The sequence below is a fragment of the Cyprinus carpio genome, chromosome A16 (genome assembly GCF_018340385.1).
Source record: "Cyprinus carpio isolate SPL01 chromosome A16, ASM1834038v1, whole genome shotgun sequence".
Lineage (NCBI taxonomy): Eukaryota > Metazoa > Chordata > Actinopteri > Cypriniformes > Cyprinidae > Cyprinus > Cyprinus carpio.
In genome coordinates, this window is record NC_056587.1 from 2,618,817 (window position 1) to 2,626,697 (window position 7,881).

The 7,881-nt window shown below is 36.3% G+C and overlaps 1 protein-coding gene across 1 annotated transcript in view; it reads right to left on the minus strand.

Annotated features, from left to right (window-relative positions):
- The window catches only part of LOC109061780 (SNF-related serine/threonine-protein kinase), a 44,818-nt gene extending 39,185 nt beyond the window's left edge, over positions 1–5,633 (minus strand). Inside the window, exon 1 of the mRNA XM_042772011.1 lies at positions 5,440–5,633. The gene's annotated coding sequence lies outside the window, so the exon portion shown is untranslated. The remainder of the gene's footprint in view (positions 1–5,439) is intronic.
- Positions 5,634–7,881: the final 2,248 nt, after the last annotated feature.

A 7,881-nucleotide genomic window follows, 5' to 3' on the forward strand; every position in this document is an offset into this window, starting at 1 on the left:
ATCCTAGATATGGCTTTTTTACCCAAGTGTCAGATTTGTAATTGCTTTGACTTAGGGTTGTGACGGTGATTAAATTTTCCCACCGGTTAATCGACATGTGACAACACCGGTATTACCAGGGGATGGGGGTTTCTTAAATATATATAAAATAAAATCAGTTCATCAACAAATCAACTATACACCTAAACAGAAGCAATTAGTATAATAATAAAAAACAAATAATATTAGTTCACGCTAGGGATGTGCGGGTCTAGTAAACTAGTCGACTAAACGGTACAGCTCCTACTAGTCGACACTGAAAACAAGTCGATTACATGACAAAAAAAAAAAAAAAAAAATACTTGATTATCATTCAAATTACCATCATTTTAAGTTACATTTTATGTATCATTTTAGTTTTTTTTCGTGGCGAGCTCAAAAGTGACCACGCGAAAGACGAGCAAGGTGTGGGATTATTTTGAATTCGAAGAAAACTGAAAAGTTTTGTTTGAACTGTGTAATGTCAAATTGGTTTACAATAACTCTATTGGAGTGATGCATAATCATATTCATTACAGGCAAATAGGCGTTAGCTTAGAGACTAGCCAAAGCCAGCTAATGTCATTCACTACAGCCCGCCGCCGCTGCGATCCCATCTGCGCCATCTATTCCTCGAAGACCCACTTCTGTGGTGCTGCATGATGTCCAGGCGCTTTCCGAAATTCTGTTGGCTCGCTTTTCGTTATCTCTAAGTTTTTTCAAGTGCAGGAATAGGTTTCCATCACCCTGTTTTAATGCGCATTTTGAAGTATCGAATGAGAAACGAGTGATTGAAACGCCAAATTTTGAATAAAAATCCCTTAATTCGGAAAAAAGTTTTTGCTCTCGCTTGTGGTGGTTTATGACTTGGGCGAAAAAGGATTAAATGTGAATAATGGGAGATGGAAATGCATTTTGCAAATAAATTCCTCTAAGTGCATATAAAAAAAAAATTAACTTTGTGCTATGAGGCGGGATAACTTGACTAGCAGCGAACTGCATGATCTCGTTCCACAGCATCTGAAATGTTGTTATGGTCGTTCTGAAATGCCTGATCAAAGTCTGTCATCTAAGTATTTCTGTATAATGTCTTACACGACTGCGTTCCCAAACAGCAGCATGCATCCGCCTCCGAAAGCAATTACATCATTTATTGTGTTTCTTCTGCTCGCTCTGAGGCGCAAGTAATTTATCATATGAAAATTATTATATTCAGTTCTCCTAGCTTTCTTACTGATATTTAGTGCCAGTTTAACAGGAAGTGACCATTTTGTTCTCTTTGATGCGTTGGATGGAAACAGTGCTTGTTCGCAAACGTTTTATGTGATATTCCAATTTTGTGCGCAAGTTAAATTCGTAACTTTGGATGGAAACCCTAATCGCCTCAGGTCCTGTCTTTCTTTTTGTTTGTTTTGTTACATGACGAAGTATGTTTTTAAAAGCCGTTTTAATGCTATTGCTTGATAAAATCCCCTATTGTTTTTGTCTTGTGTTTTAATACGTTGGCTAACATTATATGAAGATGAAGAATTCTGTCAGGCTATTGATTGATTTTTTCATTGTTCTGAATTTCCCCAGCTGATTTTAATAAATAAGCATCGGCTGACGTTGAGTGTGTTTTCTTCTATTTTTTCTTTTTAACGACCGCCTAAAATTAAATGAAGATAACGCGAGGCAAGAAAGAGTACGGCATAATTGTGACTTATTTTTAGTGGAATTCACTGAGGGATTTGTCAGTGTGATTCATAGATTAAGTATTTCAAATGTAGGCTATTATATACACGCACGCACAATGTTGTTGTTTTTTTTTCTTACAATCTTTTGGGGGTTTCTTACTTTTAGACTAGTCAACTAGTCGGATACAAAACTTTTTGTTCAAATGACAGTCAAATTAGTCGTCAAGCACATCCCTAGTTCACAACTAATTTTAGTTGTGAGTTACGAGTTATAACATTTCACACAAAATTAAAAGGAATAGTTCTCCCAAAAATGAACATTCCATCATTTACTCACCAGGGTGAGTAGAACTTTCATTTTTGGATGAACTATACATTTAATTCCTAAAATTAAGGGTTCATTCAGATCCCTAACCTTAAGCATGAGGAGCAGCGGCATGCTTGCCTTAGCAAAAACCATTAATTAGCCTGCAAGGTCCATAAGTTTTCCACAGTGCTTTCATAGTACACAATTGTTTACAAAATAGCTTGGTTCATTAACATTGAACACTACAGGCCATAACACCAGCTTTTGCTCAGCTGATTTTGTTCAGGATTTATCATTGTTCAGCCCCTTACACAAGTCATTATGTTGTCATTTCATAAACAGATAATTATTTCAAATAGAAATACTAAAGCACACATTGGAGTGGTAAGACTGTCTAATGATAATACCAGTATGCATTTATCAATTTTTGAATGCCTTCCAAACAAGGGGGCCCAGATGCCCCAAACCCTGTTGTACATAAGCTAAGTGGGAGATTAACACAAACAGCATTTCGGATTTTAGCTTGCCTTTTGAGCAATCTACAGCAAAGTCTAAATCAATCATATCTCACAGCAATGCCTAATACTAGCCGGCCAACAATTACCACACAGTCCTAATTGATTCAAATGACCCCAGCGGCAGAGTCAACCCCTACCTTGAATGTTTCATGCCAAAACACTGAAATCAGAATACATTTACAGCCCTTTCACGATTACACAGCTCCACCTTTTTGGAAAATTCTTGATAAAGGATATCAGCCAACAATCTGCCAGTGTATGACTGTTCATTGCCAGGAATGTACTGCAACTGTTGTGTAATTTTGCAGTCGCTCTCATTACACAGGTGAGAACAGCAGAGTTAACTGTGAAGCCTGACACATGAAATAATGGTCAGAAATGTATTTAGTGATTAATTGATTGATTGATTGATTGATTGATTGTACCTTTACACATCCACAATTAGGGGTGCAACGCATCCTAGATGTCAGTTTACACATTCAAGCATATTTTACATTTCTGCATCTGAATGCAACTGTTACTGACTTGATTTGTAACTGTGTTTAGTTGTATTCATCTATGCTTGTTATTTGTTTTATCACTAACTTTATTAGTTAAGCTAGTAGTTTTTTCTGTGGTAAAGAAGTACTTAAAGTAAGCTTTCACAAATTTAATTTTTTGCTGATACGAAAAATTCTCCGATCCGTGACTCAAAATCCATAATATGATCCGAACTGTGAGTTTTGTGATCCGTTGCACCCCTACCCACAATAAATAAATAAATAAATAAATAAAAATTATACATCAGGCGTTTATGAGAATATGTAGTTCATACGCAAGCTCACCTCAGTTTTAGCCAGATATTTTATGCAGATGTTATTTATATTCCCAAAACGTACGATTCATAATAAGTTGTAATTTACATCGCTAGCTATGTTTCCATCCACCTATTTTTATGCGCATTTTGAATTATCGCATAAAAAAAAAAACCTGGATGGAAACGCCAAGATGCGCATACATTCTAAAAATGTGCATAAAAAACTTGTGCGCACAACTGAGTAGAATAAACTTTTTATCCGATAAGAAATAAATACCATTATAATTTTCATCATAATGAAGTATATATTATCTATAATGAAATGCTATTTTCACATGCTCTCAGATGGAGCAGCATTTACTACATAAAGCCGTAGTTCACAGAGAAGCAAATAGCTGTCATTATCAGAAATGATTTTGTCGATTTCATATTCCTACAATTATATACTGTCTGCGATTATGAACGCGATTTTGCATAGCTTGTCAGAGAACTACAGCTCTGTGTAGTAAATGCTGCTCCACATGAAAGCAGGTGATGGAGATTTACTACTAATCACAGAACCGGCTATACTGACAAAATGTGCATGACAATCGTGATTTATCGCGTTCAATTAAAAGGTTACAAAAGTTAAATTTGTATCTTTGGATGGAAACATAGCTAATGAGATCTACAGCAGACAACTTAAAAAAAAGAAACAAATGCATCTAAATGTGATGTCATTCTATGTCTCCCAATAATATCTTAGAAAGATAATATTTAAATGCCTATGACCAAAGCGCTGTAGTTTTAATTGTGAGGAGTAAAAGTTGTTTCAGTCCAGTAAATGCTCATCTTAATATATTACTAACAATATAAAAATTCAAACGTTTACTTTATAAAAAACAAAAAAACATTAAAGAATTTACAGCAAAAATACATGTGTAACACAACCTGAGGATGGACATTTTTAGAATTATATTAAAAGCTTTTTACTTTCGAAAAATGAATCAATCAGAGGGAAGAAAGGCATGTAAAAAATTGTGTACAACAGGTTTTTCAGCAAAGTTGTGATCATGTTGATAATTTAGATGCCTCACATGTGTCATATATGGCTTTGTAGAGAAAAGCACTCAAATTGTTCTCTGTTTTACATCAATAGATCAAAGGAATGGTTATGTCTTGCATATTATTAACATCACATTCTTTCTTATCACAAATTACAAGACAGCCCTGACAAATCAACACGATCATTTGGCCAGCAGTTACAGGCCTGGTTTTACCTTTCTGGTTGTGTAACATGATTACAGTACACTAATCTGAAGGAACATGTTCCACACCTTACACATACCAGCGTGACGGGAGATAATTGATCAGGCTACAGCACTAAGCTTAAGGGAACTGAACCTGATCTTCTCAACTCTTACTTATTTCTGCAGTGGAGCTTGAAAAGGACTGATGAGGAATTAAACCTCTAAGTCATGACTTTAAGGCTCCCAAGAAACCATCAAGCCTTTTAAAATTCAGTAAAATTAAAGCCTTTTATTGTTCATCATGCTGTTGGACAAAAGGAAACCTGCAAACACAGACAATCAGCAACAGATCAGTCATGTGATCACAGCCTTTAATACTGAGAGCATCAAACCACAGTTACCAAGACTGACATGCTCATCAGAAGCAAGCATGCAAAACCACATCCAGCTTCTTGATGTGATACAATTAACCAAGCTCATTCTGAGCACCATCGTGAAACATTCTCCTAGCATCAATGCTAACAAAACCACACGTGCAAAGAGAGAAAGCATCCATGTCTTGTGATGATCGTGGACACAACATGTTAAAGCAGACATGATATTCCCATGCATGTCAGGCCTGACCTGGCCCATACGCTCCTCATGAGCTCCATACATCCCATACAGAGGAAGAGGATATAAATAATAGCTAACTGGCCGCAGACCATGATGATCAGATCCACTGGAACAAGGCCAATACAGCATCATGTGCCCCAACAGAGCATGCATACAGCTGTCAAATCACATTCAAAATAACTGGATGCTGTTTAACGCACGTTTATTGTGTCTTAACCAGATGCTAACCGGCTAACCGTGTTAGCATTCTAACGCATTATCACACAAAGCTTTGACTTACCGCTCGCTTCGGCGAACATTAAAACCACTTGAAACTCCTAAATGTTCCGGCGGCTGTAGATCCGAGGACGGCTGAGTGTGAGCCCAACCCTGCGCGTGTGTGTGTGAGGTTAGTACTGAACAGTGTGTGTAAACGCTGCTGGTGGAAGTGCGACTCTCAGCGCTCTCCGCCCTGAAACCAGTGAACTGCACGGAAACCTTAGATGAGTCACATTGTGACGGGTTGCACTGGAATATACCATCAGCAGGGGGCGGTATGTGGCCGTAACTTTAGCGCTTTAGTTGACAATTTTGAAATTCCTTCATCGGGATGCGAATTATGGAGCCTCCATCCCCACCAAATGATAGTAAAACAGCTGTGGGTCTCACAAAGTGCGACGAGGTAACCATAGCGACGTGGAGCACTCTCCAGCGCGGGACGAACTTCAACAGATTGAGCCAGAATAATACGCCTACAAAAAATAACCTGCAAAATACATTTCTGAGGAATCTCTAGACGCAATCCTTTAGGCAATTTTTTGTTTTTTGTTTTTTTTTTTTTAGGTATGCAACAAATGATCTTTAGAGATTTCTTAGAAACATAAAAATATTTTTAGAGATTTCTTAGAAATATCAAAATATGTTTTATTCTTTAATAACATTTATGTATTGTTGACTTCTCCTTTTTTTTTTTTTTTTTTTTTTTTTTTATAGTATGCACAAATGATTGTCAGAGTTTACAAGACTGTGCTTCTCTCTTTCATATACAGACCAGGAGTTCGGTTTTGTATGATTTTATTTTGTGGCGTAATAGGATGAAATTAGATCTGAATGTGTCAAAAACTAATGAGATGATCATCAGTTTTAATAAGAAAACACTTGCACTTCAAAGTTGGTATATAAGTATTGAGGATAAGTGATGAAGATGGCACACCAAATAATAGGAGACAGCACACACCCTTTGCATTATTATTTTAGATTATATTGGATGCCTAGATGTTCTACAAATCGTTACAAATTTACTTTTGTGCCTGAAGCAATACGTTTCCATACAGTTTATGTTGAGCTGAAGTTGATGGTCATTCAATAGAATTTTCTCTAGAGTGCATTCCGCTAGCAGTGATTAGGAAATGCTTCTTGAATGACAGATCCTAATGGACTTCATGTAGATGGAGAAGAGAAGCGGTCCAAGTACAGCCGTGGGACCACTAGCCAGTTGGTTGTGACTTAGAAACTTTCACACCTCCAAACACCATGAAGGATCCTTAGGATACATTGGCATATGATAAGAAAAGAAAAAAAAGTATATATTGCACCCCTCCAAGACACCATGAAGGAGTCTATACAGACCGACGGTTGGTTATATGTATTCTGTTGATTAACAGTGTCAGAAAGCAGCAGGACAGTCCAGCAAAATGAAGTACGAGGAGGTTTGAAGTAAGTCGCAGGGCTTCAGTAACCTGGAGCATGGCCAGTTCTCAGTTGAGTGGCCAACTTTTGAAGCCCCAGATTGAGTTGCTGTCATGCAATGAATGTCTGTTTAATGGGCTGTTTAATGCTGAGGGAAATGTTCCAGAGTGAAGACGATGTAATGGAGTAAGTGAAGGGTAGACTGCGGAGCAATCCAGAGGCCACAGTCTGAGATAATTTAGCCCCCAGGGGCGTGGAGAATTGGTAATAATTCATACAAATATTGGAGAGGAGTAAGCATACGCAAAAAAATATTGATGCAAGACAGGAAACAACACTGAGGTCAAGTTTCTTGATTTAAGCAAATAAATCGGAATGTTCGTGCTGAACAGTGGGCATAAGCATTTAAACAATTTTAATATCATGTCATCATAAACGTAAGTGTAAATAAATGAACAGGCTAGTTAAAATTAATATCATGTCATCATTTAGGCTACTGACCGTAATGTTGCTCCAATCAGTATGAATTTCTTCCTTTCGCTTTTGAGAAATAAATAAATAAAGTGACAAAAATTACAAATAAAAAAATAAATAAACAGTTTCATTAAGAAAATAAAAAGTTACGTTTAATATCACGTGACAAGTATTAGGTCAGAGGGCAGCCTTAGATTCAAGGCAGTGAAATAGTAATTCTTTTCAAACTTGTTGTCTTTTCTAGGTTTTAAGACGTTTAATATCACGTGACAAGTATTTGCCCAATCATTGGTAACTGTAACGGTGCGGAAATAGTAATTCTTTCAAACTTGTTGTCTTTTCTAGGTTTTAAGTGCATTTCTAATAATAAAACAACCGCATTCTTGTACGTCACTGGACGATTTCATATTATATATATATTTATATATATAATATATATATATATATATCATATGATATTTCTTCCTTTCGCTTTTGTGATATATATAAATATAAAAAATAATAAATAAAGTGTTTCGGACGGAAAAATATAGAGTATATATATGTATTCAGTTTCATTAAGAAATAAAAAGTTATAATA